At 48.7% G+C, this 23,323-nt stretch overlaps 1 protein-coding gene across 3 annotated transcripts in view; it reads right to left on the bottom strand.

Moving 5' to 3' along the window:
• CCDC134 (coiled-coil domain containing 134) overlaps nt 1–18,196 on the bottom strand; it is a 134,238-nt gene extending 116,042 nt beyond the window's left edge. Inside the window, exons 1-2 of one of the 3 annotated variants that reach the window (XM_063940443.1) lie at nt 18,041–18,196; nt 3,624–3,820 (exon numbers count right to left, since the gene is read on the bottom strand). The gene's annotated coding sequence lies outside the window, so the exon portion shown is untranslated. The remainder of the gene's footprint in view (nt 1–3,623; nt 3,821–18,040) is intronic. The other 2 variants (XM_063940442.1, XM_063940444.1) reach the window with 2 other exon arrangements.
• Nucleotides 18,197–23,323: the final 5,127 nt, after the last annotated feature.

The following is a 23,323-nucleotide window of genomic DNA, read 5'->3' on the forward strand; positions in this document are numbered from 1 at the left end:
CCAAACGGCAACGTCTGAAATTGGTAATGACAATCCTGTACCGCAAATCTCAGGTATGCCTGGTGAGGTGGATAAATGGGAACATGAAGGTATGCATCCTTTATGTCCAGAGATACCATAAAATCCCCCCCTTCCAGGCTGGCGATGACCGCTCTGAGCGATTCCATCTTGAACTTGAACCGTTTTAAGTATAGGTTCAGGGATTTTAAATTCAAAATGGGTCTGACCGAACCGTCCGTTTTCGGGACTACAAACAGAGTTGAGTAGTAACCCTTCCCTCTTTGAAGCAGGGGAACCTCGACCACCACTTGTTGAAGACACAAGTTGTGAATCGCATTTAACACTATCTCCCTTTCTAGGGGAGAAGTTGGTAGAGCAGATTTGAAAAACCGGCGAGGAGGCACCTCTTCGAATTCCAGCTTGTATCCCTGAGAAACAATTTCTATTGCCCAGGGATCCACCCGTGATTGAACCCAGATGTGGCTAAAAAACCGAAGACGTGCCCCCACTGGGGCAGACTCCCTCAGCGGAGCCCCAGCGTCATGCGGTGGATTTTGCAGAGGCCGGGGAGGACTTCTGTTCCTGGGAACTAGCTGTGTTGTGCAGCTTTTTTCCTCTGCCCTTACCTCTGGCAAGAAAGGACGATCCACGTACTCTTTTGCTTTTATTTGAACGAAAGGACTGCATTTGATAATGTGTCGCTTTCTTAGTCTGTGAGGGAACATAAGGCAAAAAATTCAATTTACCTGCCGTAGCTGTGGAGACGAGGTCCGAGAGACCTTCCCCAAACAATTCCTCACCCTTGTAAGGCAAAACCTCCATATGCCTCTGAGTCTGCATCACCTGTCCACTGTCGGGTCCATAAGACACGCCTAGCAGAAATAGACATAGCGTTTATTCTGGAACCCAGTAAACTAATGTCTCTTTGAGCATCCCTCATATATAAGACAGCATCTTTTATATGCCCTAGGGTTAATAAAATGGTATCCTTATCTAGGGTCTCAATATCCGCTGATAATGAATCTGTCCATGCTGCTACAGCGCTACAAACCCAGGCCGATGCAATTGCCGGACTGAGTAATGTACCAGAATGTGTGTAAATGGACTTCAAGGTAACCTCCTGCTTGCGGTCAGCAGGATCCTTGAGGGTAGCCGTATCTTGGGATGGCAGCGCTATCTTTTTTGATAAGCGTGTCAATGCTTTGTCTACCCTAGGGGAGGATTCCCACCGTATCCTGTCCGTTGGCGGGAAATTATACGCCATAAGAATCCTTTTGGGAATCTGCAGTTTTTTGTCTGGAGATTCCCAAGCTTTTTCACATAACTCATTCAACTCATGTGAGGAGGGAAAAGTTACCTCAGGTTTCTTTCCCTTATACATGTGTACCCTCGTGTCAGGGACAGGGGGTTCCTCTGTGATATGCAAAACATCTTTTATTGCCATAATCATATAACGAATACATTTAGCCACTTTTGGCTGTAACTTTGCATCATCGTAGTTGACACTGGAGTCAGAATCCGTGTCGGTATCTGTGTCTCCTATTTGGGATAGTGGGCGCTTTTGAGACCCCGAAGGTCCCGGCGACATAGGGACAGACATGGACTCACTCCCTGACTGTTCCCTAGCTTCAGCTTTGTCTAATCTTTTGTGCAATAAATTTACATTAGCACTTAAAACATTCCACATATCCATCCAGTCAGGTGTCGGCGCTGCCGACAGAGGCCTCACATTCATACGCTCCCCCCCCCCCCTCCTCCCTAGGCGAGCCTTCTACCTCAGACATGTCGACACACGCGTACCGACACACCACACACACACACACAGGGAAACTCTTATCTGAAGACAGTTTCCCCAACAGGCCCTTTGGAGAGACAGAGAGAGAGAGAGAGTATGCCAGCACACACCCCAGCGCTATATGACCCAGGAAGAAACACAAAATTTCACCCAGTAGCGCCTTTTTATGTATATGCGCCAATTATGTGCCCCCCCCCCCCCTCTTGAAAAACCCTCTGTCACCGTGAGTAAGCAGGGGAGAGTCTGGGGAGCTTCCTCTCAGCGCTGTGCTGTGGAGAAAATGGCGCTGGTGAGTGCTGAGGGAGAAGCCCCGCCCCCTCGGCGGCGGGCTTCTGTCCCGCTCAAAAGTCTTAAAAAACTGGCGGGGTCTCTTTATATACACATGTACAGTGCCCAGCTGTACATGTACCGTATTTTTCGGTCCATAAGACGCACCTGACCATAAGACGCACCTAGTTTTTAGAGTAGGAAAACTGGAAAAAAAATATTCTGAACTAAATATATAAACTATAACAGAATAGCCCTGCCTCCCTAGTTTTCACCGACCTCTAAGAGATATTTCCAGTTCTGTGTGATTTCTCAAGACTCCTACAAGTATTCTGTACAGTGCAGCCTTCTGTCAGAGTGCAGCCTTCTGTTAGAGCCAGCACACACACACACACACACACACACACACACACACACACACACACATCAGAGCCAGCATACACATAGACAGACACACACACATGCATACATAGACAGTACCAGTGGTTCCCCGCATCTAGGCTGTCAGCTAACGCTGCCCGCTGTGCACTCCTGAGGAGGGAGGAGGTGGATGGGAGCGGGGGGAGTCACATGATGCCCGCTCTGCTGCTGGGCTCTGAGATGCGGGCGCTCTGCTGATGACGTTGCAGCAGCAGCAGCATACAGGACCCGGCGCTACCCGCCGGCGCTACCCGCTACCTGCAACCTCCATCTGTGCTGGCTCTCATTCGCTCCATAAGACGCACATACTTTTTCCCCCACATTTTTGGGGAGAAAAAGTGCGTCTTATGGTCCGAAAAATACGGTATATATGTATTTTTGCCAAAGGAGAGATTTATATGCTGCCCAGGGTGCCCCCCCCCGCGCCCTGTACCCTTACAGTGACTGCCGTGTGTGAGGTGAATGGGAGCAATGACGCACAGCTTTATTGCTGTGCGTTACCTCTGTGAAGATCAAGAAGTCTTCTGCCGCCTCTGAAGTCTTCTTTTCTTCTCATACTCCCCCGGCTTCTATCTTCCGGCTCTGCGAGGAGGACGGCGTTGCGGCTCTGGGACGGACCGCAAGGGTGAGACCTGCGTACCAATCCCCCTGGAGCTAATGGTGTCCAGTAGCCTAAGAAACAGAGCCTTGAAACTCACAGAAGTAGGTCTGTTTCTCTCTCCTCAGTCCCTCGATGCAGGGAGTCTGTTGCCAGCAGGCTCCCTGAAAATAAAAAACCTAACTAAAATTCTTTCTGACAGGAAACTCAGGAGAGCTCCCTGTAATGCACCCAGTCTCCACTGGGCACAGTATCAAACGGAGTTCTGGAGGAGGGGCATAGAGGGAGGAGCCAGTGCACACCCAGACCTAAAGTCTTTCTTAAATTGCCCATGTCTCCTGCGGAGCCTGTCTATCCCCATGGTCTTTATGGAGTCCCCAGCATCCTCTAGGACGTAAGAGAAACATAAAATGGCATGTATGTCTGCATACTGTACATGTCACAACTGTCTGTGTTTAAAATCAAGTGAGAGCAAACACTTATCCCAAATAAATAGTGCGTCATTCAAATCTTCTCAGATATACAATAGCACGGACGCCTTACTGTGTTCTTTCCTCCAAAGGAAGCAAACAAACAGAGAGGTCTCTGTCATTTCTTACGTTCAGCTGGCTCACAGTACAGGAAGCGTCTTCTCAGTGTGGAGGTGTTTATAGCCAGAGAGCATCTGCTCTCTCTGCGTGCAGGTCTCAGATATCTGTCACTGCATCACCAATGCATACTGCTCCACTGATGCTGGAACACTATTGAAAGGGATAATTACAGAGTATATTTAAACCTCTCCTTAATGTATCACAGATTAGAATATCAATAATTGACTGATTCATTATCATGTCAGTTGTGCAGAGCAATAAAGTCATGTTTCATTTAAAAAATCCAGACAAAAAGTATACATTATTACAAGTAAACACAAAGGCAATGCAAGCAAGAGTCGAGCCTATAAAACAAGATGGGCTATACAGGTCCCTCAAATGGCCAGCTTGGCCTTAGTAGATTCTCCATATCTGCTGATATCATAAATAAATTGTACATGATAAAATCTGAACTTTTGAGAAGGTTACTATAATTACGCGAGTGAAAGAATGAAAACGTCAGACAAAGGTTTTTATCACAGTAGTAAACAAAGACGAACAATAACTTTTTCATCAATTTAAGAACTACAGCTACTCACCTAACACAAATACGGATTTCTTAGGAATGTAAATAATACCCCTTTCACACCGCAACCCGGGTCGGACCCTTTCACACTACACATTCAACCCGGGTTATTGCAGGGTTGGCTCCTTTTAACACAACCCGGGTCAGCAATTAAAATACCATGGATGTCATTTTAAATGGACTTTTTTTTAGCTCAGAAAGATGAGGTGTCAGAAGGGTACAAAATGAGAGGGTGGGCACAGCTCACAGCATTGCAGGAATCATGGCTGACAGAGCTATGTTTTTATACACAAATGCATCTTTAACTGTTCCAATAACATATCTCCCAACTGTCCCGTTTATCACGGGACAGTCCCGTTTTTTTGGGACTGTCCCGCTGTTCCACCCACGGGCCGCAGTGTCCCGCGGTGGGAGGGCGCAGTTGGGAGGCTCCTGTCACTGCTGCTCTGCACGCGCACAGCGTCTATTCACAGGTGACAGAGGGGGCATGCCAGCAGCTTAGAGTGTGCTAGGCATGCCCCCTCAGGGACGGTACAAGGGGGGCGTGACCTGCGATCGCAGCTCTGCCACTAGACCATGCCCCTTTCATATAGGTCACACCCTCTTTTCGGGCATGCATGCACGTGGCGCGCCCCAAGGTCCCTCTTTGTACTTTTAGTAAGTTGGGAGGTATGCAGTAAGCTGCTTAGCAATCTCCGCCTCACCCCTAATTCTTAGTAGCTCTAATTCTTAATGCTCTCTGTTCTTTCCTGTGTAGCAGGGCTCAGGCTGCTGACGTCATCAAGGCACACAAAGAACAGCCAATCAGCACTTTTATATGAATGCAGGGTTGAATAACCCGGGTTGGACACTTTAGAGTGCACATTGACCCGGGTCCAACTCGTGTATAATACCCCTTTCACACCGCACAAATAACCCGGTATCGACCCGGCATATTGCCAGGTCGGCGTGTGGTGTGAAAGGGGCATAGCCGAAATTCCGGGTCGCCTGACCCGGCAATTCAACCCGGGTATAAAGCAGTGTTATACCCGAGTGAAAACCGGGTCAGTGGCTGCGTAAACGGGCTCCCGGGTCGATGCGACCCGGGACCCGTTTACTAGATAGGGAGAGGCGGCGCGGAGATGATCTCATCTCACAGCGCCGCCTCCACCTCCGCCCCCCCGCTGCTATGGCAACCCGCCCGGCATATTTCCGGGTCGGGAAAGCCTGCAGCAGCTGCCAATGCTGGATCCCACCCGGGAAGGACCCGTTTCCAATTCCCGGGTGGGATCCGGCATTGGCAGTGAAAGGGGTATAACACTGCTTTTATACCGGGTTGAAATGCAGGGTTACTCGACCCGGAATATTCAAAAGTGGTGCTTTTAGACTGCACCTCGACCCGGGTCGAGCTGGCTCAACCCGGCAATATCCCGGGATATATTTGCGGTGTGAAAGGGTATAAGTAATTTATTTTAATGACTGTATAATGTAGTAATAAGGCACATTATGAAAAATACATGAAATGCCGGCCCTATCCATAATAAATTTACATTACTATATATACCTATTTCTAAACACGAATGTGTTAATAGAACTGTATATTGGGCTGAATTCAATTGTTTTATTGCACACAATCTCCTGTCTAAAGTGACACGAGATCGGGGGGGTTATGCAATTGCTTAACCACGCAAATCTGCTAAACCAGACTAAACAGACGTGAAAAGTGGCATCTGGGCGTGCGGGGGGCTGCGAGATGAAAATAAGAATTTACTTACCGATAATTCTATTTCTCGGAGTCCATAGTGGATGCTGGGGTTCCTGAAAGGACCATGGGGAATAGCGGCTCCGCAGGAGACAGGGCACAAAAAGCAAAGCTTTAGGATCAGGTGGTGTGCACTGGCTCCTCCCCCTATGACCCTCCTCCAAGCCTCAGTTAGGATACTGTGCCCGGACGAGTGTACACAATAAGGAAGGATTTTGAATCCCGGGTAAGACTCCTACCAGCCACACCAATCACACTGTACAACCTGTGATCTGAACCCAGTTAACAGTATGATAACAGCGGAGCCTCTGAAAAGATGGCTCACAACAATAATAACCCGATTTCTCTAACGTCCTAGTGGATGCTGGGACTCCGTCAGGACCATGGGGAATAGCGGGCTCCGCAGGAGACAGGGCACATCTAAATAAAGCTTTTAGGATCACATGGTGCGTACTGGCTCCTCCCCCTATGACCCTCCTCCAAGCCTCAGTTAGGTTTTTGTGCCCGTCCGAGAAGGGTGCAATCTAGGTGGCTCTCCTAAAGAGCTGCTTAGAAAAAGTTTTTTTAGGTTTAAATCTCAGTGAATCCTGCTGGCAACAGGATCACTGCATCGAGGGACTTAGGGGAGAGATTTCCAACTCACCTGCGTGCAGGATGGATTGGAGTCTTAGGCTACTGGACACTTAGCTCCAGAGGGAGTCGGAACACAGGTCCTCCTGGGGTTCGTCCCGGAGCCGCGCCGCCGATCCCCCTTACAGACGCTGAAGACGGAGGTCCGGAAAGCAGGCGGCAGAAGACTCCTCAGTCTTCATGAAGGTAGCGCACAGCACTGCAGCTGTGCGCCATTGTTGCTACACGTCTCACTGATTCAGTCACGGAGGGTGCAGGGCGCTGCTGGGGGCGCCCTGGGCAGCAATATTAAATACCTTTAGTGGCAAAATAAATACATCACATATAGCCATTAAGGCTATATGTATGTATTTAACCCAGGCCAGTTTTCTTAAAACCCGGGAGAAAAGCCCGCCGAAAAAGGGGCGGAGCTTATTCTCCTCAGCACTCAGCGCCATTTTCCTGCTCACCTCCGCTGGTGAGGAAGGCTCCCAGGACTCTCCCCTGCACTGCACTACAGAAACAGGGTAACAAAGAGAAGGGGGGCATAATTTGGCGATATTGATATATTAAAAGCGCTTATATCAAAAACAACACCTTCTAGGGTTGTTTATATACATTTATAGCGCTTTTGGTGTGTGCTGGCAAACTCTCCCTCTGTCTCCCCAAAGGGCTAAGAGGGTCCTGTCTTCGATTAGACCATTCCCTGTGTGGCTGCTGTGTGTCGGTACGTGTGTGTCGACATGTATGAGGACGATGTTGGTGTGGAGGCAGAGCAATTGCCGGTAATGGTGATGTCACCCCCTAGGGAGTCGACACCGGAATGGATGGCTTTAGTTATGGAATTACGTGATAATGTTAGCACATTACAAAAGTCAGTTGACGAAATGAGACGGCCGGAAAACCAGTTAGTACCGGCTCAGGCGTCTCAGACACCGTCAGGGGCTGTAAAACGTCCCTTACCTCAGTCAGTTGACACGGGTACCGACACAGATGAATCTAGTGTCGACGGTGAAGAAACAAACGTATTTTCCAATAGGGCCACACGTTATATGATCACGGCAATGAAGGAGGCTTTGCAGATCTCTGATACTGCTGGTACCTCAAAAAGGGGTATTATGTGGGGGGTGAAAAAACTACCTGTAGCTTTTCCAGAATCAGAGGAATTGAATGACGTGTGTGACGAAGCGTGGGTTAACCCAGATAGAAAACTGCTAATTTCCAAGAAGTTATTGGCATTATACCCTTTCCCACCAGAGGTTAGGGCGCGCTGGGAAACACCCCCTAGGGTGGATAAGGCGCTCACACGTTTATCAAAGCAAGTGGCGTTGCCGTCTCCTGATACGGCCGCCCTCAAGGATCCAGCAGATAGGAGGCTGGAAACTACACTGAAGAGTATATACACACATACTGGTGTTATACTGCGACCGGCAGTAGCCTCAGCCTGGATGTGCAGTGCTGGGGTAGTGTGGTTGGATTCTCTGACTGAAAATATTGATACCCTGGATAGGGACAGTATTTTATTGACTCTAGAGCAATTAAAGGATGCTTTTCTTTATATGCGAGATGCTCAGAGGGATATTTGTACTCTAGCATCAAGAGTAAGCGCGATGTCCATATCTGCCAGAAGAAGTTTATGGACGCGACAGTGGTCAGGTGATGCGGATTCCAAAAGGCATATGGAAGTATTGCCATATAAAGGAGAGGAATTATTTGGGGTCGGTCTTTCGGACCTGGTGGCCACGGCAACTGCCGGCAAATCCACTTTTTTACCTCAGACCCCCTCCCAACAGAAAAAGACACCGTCTTTTCAGCCGCAGTCCTTTCGCTCCTATAAAAACAAGCGACCAAAAGGACAGTCTTATCTGCCGCGAGGCAGAGGAAAGGGTAAGAGAGGGCAGCAAGCAGCCCCTGCCCAGGACCAGAAGCCCGCCCCGGGTTCTACAAAGCCATCAGCATGACGCTGGGGCTTTACAAGCGGACTCAGGAGCGGTGGGGGGTCGACTCAAGATTTTCAGCAATCAGTGGGCTCGCTCACAAGTGGACCCGTGGATCCTGCAGATAATATCTCAGGGTTACATGTTGGAGTTCGAAAGGTCTCCCCCTCGCCGGTTCCTAAAGTCTGCTTTACCAACGTCTCCCTCAGAAAGGACGTCGGTTTTGGAAGCCATTCACAAGCTGTATTCTCAGCAGGTGATAGTCAAGGTACCCCTCCTACAACAGGGAAAGGGGTATTATTCCACACTATTTGTGGTACCGAAGCCGGACGGTTCGGTAAGACCTATTCTAAACCTGAAATCCTTGAACCTGTACATACAGAAATTCAAGTTCAAGATGGAGTCACTCAGAGCAGTGATAGCGAATCTGGAAGAAGGGGACTTCATGGTGTCCCTGGACATAAAAGATGCTTATCTGCATGTCCCAATTTACCCCTCACACCAAGGGTATCTCAGGTTCGTGATACAAGACTGTCATTATCAGTTTCAAACGCTGCCGTTTGGTTTGTCCACGGCCCCTCGGGTCTTTACCAAGGTAATGACCGAAATGATGGTTCTTCTACGAAGAAAAGGCGTATTAATTATCCCTTACTTGGACGATCTCCTGATAAGGGCAAAGTCCAGAGAACAGCTGGAAGTCGGTGTAGCACTAACCCAGGTAGTGCTTCAGCAACACGGGTGGATTCTGAATCTTCCAAAATCTCAATTGACCCCGACAACTCGTCTGCTGTTCCTGGGAATGATTCTGGACACGGTTCAGAAAAAGGTGTTTCTCCCGGAGGAGAAAGCAAGGGAGTTATCCGAACTTGTCAGGAACCTCCTAAAACCAGGAACTGTGTCAGTACATCAATGCACAAGAGTCCTGGGAAAGATGGTGGCTTCTTACGAAGCGATTCCATTCGGCAGATTCCATGCACGGACATTTCAGTGGGATCTGCTGGACAAATGGTCCGGATCGCATCTGCACATGCATCAGCGGATAACACTGTCACCAAGAACAAGGTTGTCTCTCCTGTGGTGGTTGCAGAGTGCCCATCTGTTAGAGGGCCGCAGATTCGGCATACAGGACTGGGTCCTGGTGACTACGGATGCCAGCCTACGAGGCTGGGGAGCAGTCACACAGGGAAGAAACTTCCAGGGCGTGTGGTCAAACCTGGAGACGTCCCTTCACATAAATATACTGGAGCTAAGAGCGATCTACAATGCTCTAAGCCTGGCAAAATCGCTGCTTCAGGGTCAGCCGGTGTTGATCCAGTCGGACAACATCACGGCAGTCGCCCACGTAAACCGACAAGGCGGCACGAGAAGCAGAAGAGCAATGACAGAAGCTGCAAGGATTCTGCGCTGGGCGGAGAATCATGTCATAGCACTGTCAGCAGTGTTCATCCCGGGAGTGGACAACTGGGAAGCAGACTTCCTCAGCAGACACGACCTTCACCCGGGAGAGTGGGGACTTCATCCAGAAGTCTTCCACATGATTGTGAACCGTTGGGAAAGACCAAAGGTGGACATGATGGCGTCTCGCCTCAACAAAAAATTGGACAGATATTGCGCCAGGTCAAGAGACCCTCAGGCAATAGCTGTGGACGCTCTGGTAACACCGTGGGTGTACCAGTCAGTGTATGTGTTCCCTCCTCTGCCTCTCATACCAAAGGTACTGAGAATTATACGGAAAAGAGGAGTAAGAACAATACTGGTGGCTCCGGACTGGCCAAGAAGAACTTGGTATCCGGAACTTCAAGAGATGCTCACGGAGGATCCATGGCCTCTACCTCTAAGAAGGGATCTGCTTCAGCAGGGACCTTGTATGTTCCAAGACTTACCGCGTCTGCGTTTGACGGCATGGCGGTTGAACGCCGGATTCTAAAAGAAAAGGGCATTCCAGAGGAAGTTATTCCTACCTTGATTAAGGCTAGAAAGGAAGTGACTGTACAACATTATCACCGCATTTGGCGAAAATATGTTGCGTGGTGTGAGGCCAAGAAGGCTCCAACGGAAGAATTTCAATTGGGTCGATTCTTACATTTCCTGCAAGCAGGATTGTCTATGGGCCTAAAATTGGGGTCCATTAAAGTTCAAATTTCGGCCTTATCAATCTTCTTCCAGAAGGAATTGGCATCAGTGCCTGAAGTACAAACTTTTGTCAAAGGTGTACTACATATACAACCCCCAATAGTACCTCCAGTGGCACCGTGGGATTTGAACGTAGTTTTGAATTTTCTCAAATCTCATTGGTTTGAGCCTCTAAAATCGGTAGATTTAAAATACCTTACATGGAAGGTAACCATGCTATTGGCCCTGGCTTCAGCCAGGAGAGTTTCAGAGTTGGCGGCTTTATCATACAAAAGCCCATATCTGATTTTCCATTCGGACAGGGCAGAACTGCGGACACGTCCTCATTTTCTCCCTAAGGTGGTTTCGGCTTTTCACTTGAACCAGCCTATTGTGGTGCCTGCGGCTACTAGCGACTTGGAGGACTCCAAGTTACTGGACGTTGTCAGAGCATTAAAAATATATATTTCAAGGACAGCTGGAGTCAGAAAATCTGACTCGTTGTTTATATTGTATGCACCCAACAAGATGGGTGCTCCTGCGTCTAAACAGACGATTGCACGTTGGATCTGTAGCACAATCCAACTTGCACATTCTGTGGCAGGCCTGCCACAGCCTAAATCTGTAAAGGCCCACTCCACAAGGAAAGTGGGCTCATCTTGGGCGGCTGCCCGAGGGGTCTCGGCATTACAACTTTGCCGAGCAGCTACGTGGTCAGGGGAGAACACGTTTGTAAAATTTTACAAATTTGATACTCTGGCTAAGGAGGACCTGGAGTTCTCTCATTCGGTGCTGCAGAGTTATCCGCACTCTCCCGCCCGTTTGGGAGCTTTGGTATAATCCCCATGGTCCTGACGGAGTCCCAGCATCCACTAGGACGTTAGAGAAAATAAGAATTTACTTACCGATAATTCTATTTCTCATAGTCCGTAGTGGATGCTGGGCGCCCATCCCAAGTGCGGATTGTCTGCAATACTTGTACATAGTTATTGTTACAAAGATCGGGTTATTACTATTGTTGTGAGCCATCTTTTCAGAGGCTACTTCGTTTTTTGTTATCATACTGTTAACTGGGTTCAGATCACAAGTTGTACGGTGTGATTGGTGTGGCTGGTATGAGTCTTACCCGGGATTCAAGATCCTTCCTTATTGTGTACGCTCGTCCGGGCACAGTACCTAACTGAGGCTTGGAGGAGGGTCATAGGGGGAGGAGCCAGTACGCACCATGTGATCCTAAAAGCTTTATTTAGATGTGCCCTGTCTCCTGCGGAGCCCGCTATTCCCCATGGTCCTGACGGAGTCCCAGCATCCACTACGGACTATGAGAAATAGAATTATCGGTAAGTAAATTCTTGTTTTTTGTAACTATGTACAAGTATTGCAGATAATCCGCACTTGGGATGGGCGCCCAGCATCCACTACGGACTCCGAGAAATAGAATTATCGGTAAGTAAATTCTTATTTTCTCTATCGTCCTAGTGGATGCTGGGGTTCCTGAAAGGACCATGGGGATTATACCAAAGCTCCCAAACGGGCGGGAGAGTGCGGATGACTCTGCAGCACCGAATGAGAGAACTCCAGGTCCTCCTTAGCCAGGGTATCAAATTTGTAGGATTTTACAAACGTGTTTGCCCCTGACTAAATAGCCGCTCGGCAAAGTTGTAAAGCCGAGACCCCTCGGGCAGCCGCCCAAGATGAGCCCACCTTCCTTGTGGAATGGGCATTTACATATTTTGGCTGTGGCAGGCCTGCCACAGAATGTGCAAGCTGAATTGTATTACCCATTCAACTAGCAATAGTCTGCTTAGAAGCAAGAGCACCCAGATTGTTGGGTGCATACAGGATAACAGCAAGTCAGTTTTCCTGACTCCAGCCGTCCTGGAACCTATATTTTCAGGGCCCTGACAACATCTAGCAACTTGGAGTCCTCCAAGTCCCTAGTAGGTGCCAGGCACCACAATAAGCTGGTTCAGGTGAAACACTGACACCACCTTAGGGAGAGAACTGGGGACGAGTCCGCAGCTCTGCCCTGTCCAAATGGACAAACAGATATGGGCTTTTTTGAGAAAAAAACCACCAATTTGACACTCGCCTGGTCCAGGCCAGGGCCAAGAGCATGGTCACTTTTCATGTGAGATGCTTCAAAACCACAGATTTGACTGGTTTTAAACCAATGTGATTTGAGGAATCCCAGAACTACGTTGAGATCCCACAGTGCCACTGGAGGCACAAAAGGGGTTGTATATGCAATACTCCCTTGACAAACTTCTGGACTTCAGGAACTGAAGCCAATTCTTTCTGGAAGAAAATCGACAGGGCCGAAATTTGAACCTTAATGGACCCCAATTTGAGGCCCATAGACACTCCTGTTTGCAGGAAATGTAGGAATCGACCGAGTTGAAATTTCTTCGTGGGGCCTTTCTGGTCTCGCACCACGCAACATATTTTTTCCACATGTGGTGATAATGTTGTGCGGTCACCTCCTTTCTGGCTTTGACCAGGGTAGGAATGACCTCTTCCGGAATGCCTTTTTCCCTTAGGATCCGGCGTTCCACCGCCATGCCGTCAAACGCAGCTGCGGTAAGTCTTGGAACAGACATGGTACTTGCTGAAACAAGTCCCTTCTTAGCGGCAGAGGCCATAAGTCCTCTGTGAGCATCTCTTGAAGTTCCGGGTACCAAGTCCTTCTTGGCCAATCCGGAGCCATGAGTATAGTTCTTACTCCTCTACGTCTTATAATTCTCAGTACCTTAGGTATGATAAGCAGAGGATGGAACACATACAACGACTGGTACACCCACGGTGTTACCAGAACGTCCACAGCTATTGCTTGAGGGTCTCTTAACCTGGCGCAATACCTGTCCCGTTTTTTGTTCAGACGGGACGCCATCATGTCCACCTTTGGTATTTCCCAACGGTTTATAATCATGTGGAAAACTTCCCGATGAAGTTTCCACTCTGCCGGGTGGAGGTCGTGCCTGCTGAGGAAGTCTGCTTCCCAGTTTCCATTCCCGGAATGAAACACTGCTGACAGTGCTATCACATGATTTTCCGCCCAGCGAAAAGTCCTTGCAGTTTTTGCCATTGCCCTCCTGCTTCTTGTGCCGCCCTGTCTATTTACGTGGGCGACTGCCGTGATGTTTTTCCCACTGGATCAATACCGGCTGACCTTGAAGCAGAGGTCTTGCTAAGCTTAGAGCATTATAAATTTACCCTTAGCTCCAGTATATTTATGTGGAGAAAAGTCTCCAGACTTGATCACACTCCCTGGAAATTTTTTTCTTTGTGTGACTGCTCCCCAGCCTCTCGGGCTGGCCTCTGTGGTCACCAGCATCCAATCCTGAATGCCGAATCTGCGGCCCTCTAGAAGATGAGCACTCTGTAACCACCACAGGAGAGACACCCTTGTCCTTGGATATAGGGTTATCCGCTGATGCATCTGAAGATGCGATCCGGACCATTTGTCCAGCAGATCCCACTGAAAAGTTCTTGCGTGAAATCTGCCGAATGGAATTGCTTCGTAGGAAGTCACCATTTTTACCATGGCCCTTGTGCAATGATGCACTGATTTTAGGAGGTTCCTGACTAGCTCGGATAACTCCCTGGCTTTCTCTTCCGAGAGAAACACCTTTTTCTGGACTGTGTCCAGAATCATCCCTAAGCACAGGAGACTTGTCGTCGGGATCAGCTGCGATTTTGGAATATTTAGAATCCACCCGTGCTGTTGTAGCAGTATCCGAGATAGTGCTACTCCGACCTCCAACTGTTCCCTGGACTTTGCCCTTATCAGGAGATCGTCCAAGTAAGGGATAATTAAGACGCCTTTTCTTCGAAGAAGAATCATCATTTCGGCCATTACCTTGGTAAAGACCCGGGGTGCCGTGGACAATCCAAACGGCAGCGTCTGAAACTGATAGTGACAGTTCTGTACCACGAACCTGAGGTACCCTTAGTAATAAGGGCAATTTTGGGACATGGAGGTAAGCATCCCTGATGTCTCGGGACACCATATAGTCCCCTTCTTCCTGGTTCGTTATCACTGCTCTGAGTGACTCCATCTTGATTTGAACCTTTGTAAGTGTTCACATTTTTTTAGATTTAGAATAGGTCTCACCTAGCCTTCTGGCTTCAGTACCACAATATAGTGTGGAATAATACCCCTTTTCTTGTTGTAGGAGGGGTAATTTAATTATCACCTGCTGGGAATACAGCTTGTGAATTGTTTCCCATACTGCCTCCTTGTCGGAGGGAGACCTTGGTAAAGCAGACTTCAGGAGCCTGCGAAGGGGAAACGTCTCGACATTCCAATCTGTACCCCTGGGATACTACTTGTAGGATCCAGGGGTCCTGTACGGTCTCAGCGTCATGCTGAGAGCTTGTCAGAAGCGGTGGAACGCTTCTGTTCCTGGGAATGGGCTGCCTGCTGCAGTCTTCTTCCCTTTCCTCTATCCCTGGGCAGATATGACTCTTATAGGGACGAAAGGACTGAGGCTGAAAAGACAGTGTCTTTTTCTGCAGAGATGTGACTTAGGGTAAAAACGGTGGATTTTCCAGCAGTTGCCTTGGCCACCAGGTCCGATGGACCGACCCCAAATAACTCCTCTTCCTTTATACGGCAATACACCTTTGTGCCGTTTGGAATCTGCATCACCTGACCACTGTCGTGTCCATAAACATCTTCTGGTAGATATGGACATCGCACTTACTCTTGATGCCAGAGTGCAAATATCCTCTGTGCATCTCGCATATATAGAAATGCATCCTTTAAATGCTCTATAGTCAATAAAATACTGTCCCTGTCAAGGGTATCAATATTTTTAGTCAGGGAATCCGAACAAGCCACCCCAGCTCTGCACATCCAGGCTGAGGCGATCGTTGGTCGCAGTATAACACCAGTATGTGTGTATATACTTTTTATGATATTTTCCAGCCTCCTGTCAGCTGGCTCCTTGAGGATGGCCCTATCTATAGACGGTACCGCCACTTGTTTTGATAAGCGTGTGAGCGCCTTATCCACCCTAAGGGGTGTTTCCCAACGCGCCCTAACATCTGGCGGGAAAGGGTATACCGCCAATAATTTTCTATCGGGGGGAACCCACGCATCATCACACACTTCATTTAATTTATCTGATTCAGGAAAAACTACGGTAGTTTTTTCACATCCCACATAATACCCTCTTTTGTGGTACTTGTAGTATCAGAAATATGTAACACCTCCTTCATTGCCCTTAACGTGTGGCCCTAATAAGGAATACGTTTGTTTATTCACCGTCGACACTGGATTCAGTGTCCGTGTCTGTGTCTGTGTCGACCGACTAAAGTAAACGGGCGTTTTAAAACCCCTGACGGTGTTTTTGAGACGTCTGGACCGGTACTAATTGTTTGTCGGTCGTCTCATGTCGTCAACCGACCTTGCAGCGTGTTGACATTATCACGTAATTCCCTAAATAAGCCATCCATTCCGGTGTCGACTCCCTAGAGAGTGACATCACCATTACAGGCAATTGCTCCGCCTCCTCACCAACATCGTCCTCATACATGTCGACACACACGTACCGACACACAGCACACACACAGGGAATGCTCTGATAGAGGACAGGACCCACTAGCCCTTTGGAGAGACAGAGGGAGAGTTTGCCAGCACACACCAAAAACGCTATAATTATATAGGGACAACCTTATATAAGTGTTTTCCCTTATAGCATCTTTTTTATATATTTCTTACGCCAAATTAGTGCCCCCCCTCTCTGTTTTAACCCTGTTTCTGTAGTGCAGTGCAGGGGAGAGCCTGGGAGCCTTCCCTCCAGCCTTTCTGTGAGGGAAAATGGCGCTGTGTGCTGAGGAGATAGGCCCCGCCCCTTTTTCGGCGGCCTCGTCTCCCGCTCTTTAACGGATTATGGCAGGGGTTAAATATCTCCATATAGCCCCCGGAGGCTATATGTGAGGTATTTTTTGCCAAAAATAGGTTTACATTTGCCTCCCAGGGCGCCCCCCTCCCAGCGCCCTGCACCCTCAGTGACTGCCGTGTGAAGTGTGCTGAGAGGAAATGGCGCACAGCTGCAGTGCTGTGCGCTACCTTAAGAAGACTGAGGAGTCTTCTGCCGCCGATTCTGGACCTTCTTCTCGTTTCAGCATCTGCAAGGGGGCCGGCGGCGAGGCTCCGGTGACCATCCAGGCTGTACCTGTGATCGTCCCTCTGGAGCTAATGTCCAGTAGCCAAAGAAGCCAATCCATCCTGCACGCAGGTGAGTTCACTTCTTCTCCCCTAAGTCCCTCGTTGCAGTGATCCTGTTGCCAGCAGGACTCACTGTAAAATAAAAAACCTAAGCTAAACTTTTCTAAGCAACTCTTTAGGAGAGCCACCTAGATTGCACCCTTCTCGGCCGGGCACAAAAATCTAACTGAGGCTTGGAGGAGGGTCATAGGGGGAGGAGCCAGTGCACACCACCTGATCCTAAAGCTTTGCTTTTTGTGCCCTGTCTCCTGCGGAGCCGCTATTCCCCATGGTCCTTTCAGGAACCCCAGCATCCACTAGGACGATAGAGAAATGCCGTTACCGCTGTTAGCACCTGAATTGGGCAACAATTGAATTGCATAGTGGGGGGCCGAGCAGTAACAGCTGCTGGCGATAACAACTGAATTCTGCCCCCATATGTCCGCCTGTATATTGAAAGAAATCACGCATAAACATCTGCAAGAAACGTTTTACAGATATACAGTGATACATAATACTGAAAGATATGTTAACCTTTTCTATGAATACATTTTCAAATAGTATACTGCCACACGGCTGAAAATAACGTGCATGTGCCTACATACCGCATGACACCGTTTTCACTATCAGATATTTTATAGTCATTTCTATGCTGATCTGTTTAGTCTGCACACATAAATGATACCAACTGCATGAGAGAGCCTCTTCACAGCACTACTATCCCCTTTATACTGAATGCATTGGCCTGTGTTTCTAGGCTGACAGGTGTATGAAGAGAAGCCCTGTTTTACAGTCTGACATATGGTAACCACTATGGACGCTATTATTACTTAAATAAATAATAGAAAATATAATGTTTCATTCATTTAAGCAATGTGTATAAATACAAAAATCCTTTCGATTGTGTGGCATACTTCAAATCTGCAGTGATCAGCCCACCAGCATATAAGGAATATCCATTTCTGCAGAGAATACACTTGTATGCTTTGACTCAGGTAAAACATATTAGAATATAGGAATGTCATCCTGGCAGCGCTGTGTGCTGCTGCTGCTGCTGCTGCTGCTACAGTACACAGCGGATCGCGTGCGAGTGCAGATCTCCTGCCTGGTGTCCTGTAATAACAACCGGTGCACGTGCAATCAGATGTGAGGCGTGTAGTACATACAGCGATACTCCTCCGTACACACTCACCCTTTTCTCAAGCCGGTGAGCACAGTGACTAATGATCCCTTACTCCATCTGGGCTGTCATGCTGCTGCTTATTTCCAGGTACCTTTTTCTGTGTATGCAATCTCAGTCACACCAATCAGAGGCTCCTTCCTTCTTCATGTCACTTCCTGCTACTGCTACCCACACTCCCCGGTGCCGTGTGTGTAGGGTTGTGTGTAGCTCTCCTCCTCAGTCGGTCCTCCGCTCGCTGCTGCTGATGGGTTTCTGCAAGTGGGTTATGGCCGGGCAGCCTGGCTCAGTTTGCTATACTAATGACACTAATGGCGTGGTTTGCTTTGCTGCAATAACATAGCTATACGTCTTTATTTCACATGATGTACTGTATCCAGGTATTGGGAGTAAAAACAAAATATGCGACTCTTACGTGGTGCCCTCTAGTGTGATATATTATTGCTGCACAACAGGTTCTTACAATGTTGGTGTTGCAAGGAAAACAACCATCCGTAGCGTGCAGTTCCTACCCAGCTAGGCATTTTCTTCATCTATGGTATTGCCACTTTATGAAGAGGCAGGATGCTAAAATCGTCTTTTTTATTAGGATTAAACACAGAGTTTGGAAAGACTACTAGTGCTAAGAAAAGATCCCGGCTGTCGAAATGGTATCCGGTCTGTAGGTCAACCACTATTGGTTGACGTTCGTTAGGTCGACATAGTCTATAGATCATACTTTACGATCCACGTGGACTACGATTGGGAACAGTAACCACGAGGCCCCTTGCCAGAAGCATAGCGAGGGGATACGATGCACTAATTGGGGTTCCCGGGCACTTGACAAAGCAAATGGCACCAATTTTTTTAAAAAACCCAAGTTGACCTTTTTTCATTTGACCTTGTTCATGTTGACCTAATGATCGTGTTGACCTATTTCTGGCGTCGACCTAGTCACTGTTGACCCTATGATCCACATCCGTCGAAATATCAAATACGCCAGAATGCCGACACAAACCTGTGAAAACAAATGCAAAGGATACCAATTTCCCTTACGTCCTAGAGGATGCTGGGGACTCCAAAAGGACCATGGGGTATAGACGGGATCTGCAGGAGACATGGGCACACTATAAGACTTTGAATGGGTGTGAACTGGCTCCTCCCTCTATGCCCCTCCTCCAGACCTCAGTTAGATTCTGTGCCCAGAGAGACTGGACACACACTAGGGGAGCTCTCCTGAGTTTCTCTAAAAAGACTTTATGTTAGGTTTTTTATTTTAAGGGGGACCTGCTGGCTACAGGCTCCCTGCTCCGTGGGACTGAGGGGAGAGAAGTCAGACCTACTTCTTCTGAGTTAAGGTTCTGCTTCTTAGGCTACTGGACACCATTAGCTCCAGAGGGTTCGATCACTTGGTGCGCCTAGCTGCTTGTTCCCGGAACCACGCTGTCAACCCCTTCACAGAAGCCAGAAGAAAGAAGCCGGGTGAGTATAAAAAAATACAGAAGACTTCAGTGACGGCAGAAAACTTAAGTAACGAGGTACAGCGCAGCGGTCGCACTGCGCGCCATGCTCCCACACACAGACGGCACTTACAGGGCACAGGGGGGGCGCCCTGGGCAGCATGTTACTGGAGGATAAAACTGGCACAAGTATATATGTTATAAGTGCCTAGCCACTAAATTATAGCCCCCGCCAGTATAAATATTAAGATTTTGAGCGGGACTACAGCGTGCCAGTGAGGGGGCGTGGCTTAGCCCTCACAGCTTACCAGCGCCATTTTCTCTTCACAGGCGGCAGAGAACGCTGGGCCGGACCTCCACTCTCCTGAACAAGTAACAGGGAGCAAAACCGGGGGGGGCACAGTAATTTGGTGCTATTAACCCTTTTATGAACAGCGCAGACATCTGATATTTGTTTTCAGTATTGAAATAGGCGCTGGGGTGTGAGCTGGTAAACTCCCTCTGTGTTTCTCTAACAGGCTTCCCTGTGGGTCTGTCCCCTATAGCCAGTGTGTTTGTGCGTGTCGGTACGTGTGTGTCGACATGTCTGAGGCTGAGTGCTCCTCCCCTGAGGAAGTTGCTGGGGGCGCAGATAAGGAGTTGGGAGTGACTCTGTCGGCACCGCCGACTGCTGATTGGGTGAATGTGTTGAGTACATTGAATGCAAATGTGGCGTTGTTGACTAAAAGACTGGATAAATCCGATTCTCAGACACAAACGTGGAGAAAATCCATGGAGGACGCCTTGTTTCAGGTACAGGCCCCCTCAGGGTCACAAAAGCGTTCATTTACCCAGATGACGGATACCGACACGGACTCTGATTCCAGTGTCGACTATAGTGAGGCCAGTTTACAGAGTATTCAGTACATGATTGTGGCAATTAAAGATGTTTTACATATTTCTGAAGTGCCTGCTGTTCCAGATACAAGGGTTTGTTTGTATAAGGGAAAGAAGCCTGAGGTGACGTTTCCCCCCTCTCATGAACTGAAAGCTCTTTGTGAAAAAGCTTGGGAATCTCCTGATAAAAGATGGCAGATTCCCAAGAGAATTCTAATGGCTTATCCTTTCCCCTCTGACGATAGGGAAAAGTGGGAGTTGTCTCCCAATGTGGACAAGGCTCTATCACGGCTGTGCAGGAAGGTGGCGCTTCCGTCTCCCGACACTGCTGCCCTTAAGGACCCTGCGGATCGTAAGCAGGAAACGACCTTAAAGTCCATTTATGTCACTACGGGTGCACTGCTCAGACCTGCCAAGGCGTCGGCATGGGTGAGTAGTGCTATTGGTAAGTGGCTGATAATTTGGCATCTGACATGGATACCCTGAATAGGGATAACATTCTTTTGACTCTCGGTTATATCAGGGACGCTGCAGCTCACCTAAAGGATGCGGCGAGGGATATTGGCCTCTTGGGATCAAGGGCCAATGCCATGGCAGTCTCGGCCAGGAGAGCGCTGTGGATTCATCAATGGAATGCTGATGCCGACTCTAAGAAGGCTATGGAAGCTCTCCCATATAAAGGTAGTGTCTTGTTTGGTGACGGCCTCGCTGACCTGGTGTCTACGGCTACAGCGGGTAAGTCATCCTTTCTTCCTTATGTTCCTGCACAACAGAAAAAGACACCCCATTATCAGATGCGGTCCTTTCGGCCTAATAAATACAAAAAAGGAAGAGGGTCGTCCTTCCTTGCCTCTAAAGGTAGAGGAAGGGGAAAAAGGTTGCCGGCAGTGCCAGGCTCCCAGGACCAGAAGTCCTCCCCGGCTTCTGCCAAGTCCACTGCATGACGCTGGGGCTCCCCTACGGGAGTCCGTACCGGTGGGGGCGCGTCTCCGACTCTTCAGTCAGGTCTGGTTTCACTCGGGCCTAGATCCTTGGGTGTTACACATAGTGTCCCAAGGGTACAAACTGGAGTTTCAGGAGGTGCCCCCCCACCCACCGGTTTTTCAAATCAGCCTTGCCAGTTTCTATCCCAGAAAGAGAAGTAGTGAGTGCTGCGATACAAAAGCTGTGTCAACAGAGTGTCATTGTCACGGTACCCCCGTCTCAACGGGGGGAAGGGTTTTATTCTAGCCTCTTTGTCGTACCAAAGTCGGACGGCTCAGTCAGACCGATCCTGAACCTAAAATCCCTCAATCTGTATTTGAAAACTTTAAAGTTCAAGATGGAATCTCTTCCAGCAGTGATCTCCAGTCTAGAAGGAGGGGATTTTATGGCGTCAGTCGACATAAAAGATGCCTGCTTACATGTCCCAATCTATCCTCCGCATCAAGCTTTCCTGAGGTTTACGGTGCAGGATTGTCATTACCAATTTCAGACGTTGCCGTTTGGTCTTTCCACGGCCCCGAGGGTCTTCACCAAAGTAATGGCGGAAATGATGGTACTCCTACGCAAGCAGGGTGTCACAATTATCCCGTACTTGGATGATCTCCTGATAAAGGCGAGATCAAAGGAGCAGTTGCTAAGAAACGTGGCACTCTCCCTGACGATTCTGCAACAACATGGTTGGATTCTAAATTTGCCAAAATCGCAGTTGATTCCAACAACTCGGCTGTCTTTCCTGGGCATGATTCTGGACACAGAACTGCAGAAAGTATTTCTCCCAGCTGAAAAGGCTCTGGAAATCCAGACTATGGTCAAGGAGATTCTGAAACCGGCAAGGGTTTCGATTCATCAATGCACTCAGGTGCTGGGTAAGATGGTGGCAGCTTACGAAGCCATTCCGTTTGGCAGGTTTCATGCCTGGATATTTCAGTGGGACCTGTTGGACAAGTGGTCCGGGTCGCACATGCACCGGAAAATAAGTCTATCTTCCAGGACCAGAATATCTCTCCTGTGGTGGCTTCAAAGTTCTCACCTCCTAGAGGGACGCAGGTTCGGGATCCAGGATTGGGTCCTGCTGACCACGGATGCAAGTCTCCGAGGCTGGGGAGCAGTCACACAAGGAAGAAGTTTCCAGGGAAAATGGTCAAGCCAGGAAGCTTGTCTACACATAACGTTCTGGAATTAAGAGCCATTTACAACGGCCTTCTGCAAGCGGAACACTTTCTTCGAGGTCTACCTGTCCTGATTCAGTCGGACAACGTAACAGCGGTGGCGTACATAAACCGCCAGGGCGGAACGCAGAGCGGCGATTGCAGAGGCCACAAAAGTTCTCCGCTGGGCGGAAAAGCACGTGAGCGCTCTGTCAGCGGTCTTCCTTCCGGGCATGGACAACTGGGAAGCAGACTTCCTCAGCAGACACGATCTCCATCCAGGAGAGTGGGGTCTTCATCAAGAGGTCTTTACAGAAGTGACAAGTCTTTGGGGAATTCCTCAAATAGACATGATGGCGTCTCGCCTCAACAAGAAGCTTCCGAGGTATTGTTCCAGGTCAAGGGACCCTCAAGCCAGTGCAGTGGACACCCTGGTAACTCCGTGGGTGTTTCAGTCGGTATATGTGTTCCCTCCACTTCCGCTCATTCCAAAAGTGTTGAGGATCATAAGAAGAACAAGGGTTCAGGCGGTACTCCTCTTTCCAGATTGGCCACGGAGGGCCTGGTATCCGGATCTTCAGGAATTGCTCATAGAAGATCCTTGGCCTCTTCCTCTCAGGGAGGATCGGTTACTACAGAGGCCGTGCGTCTTCCAAGATTTACTGAGGCTGCGTTTATCGGCGTGGAGGTTGAACGCCAAATCCTAGCTCGAAAGGGTATTCCCGGGGAAGTCATCACCACTCTCCTTAAGGCTAAAAAAGAGGTCACGGTGAAGCATTATCACCGTATTTGGAGAAAGTATGTGTCTTGGTGTGAAGCCAAGAAAGCTCCTACGGAGGAGTTTCAGC

Source organism: Pseudophryne corroboree, chromosome 9 (genome assembly GCF_028390025.1).
Source record: "Pseudophryne corroboree isolate aPseCor3 chromosome 9, aPseCor3.hap2, whole genome shotgun sequence".
NCBI classification, from domain to species: Eukaryota; Metazoa; Chordata; class Amphibia; order Anura; family Myobatrachidae; genus Pseudophryne; species Pseudophryne corroboree.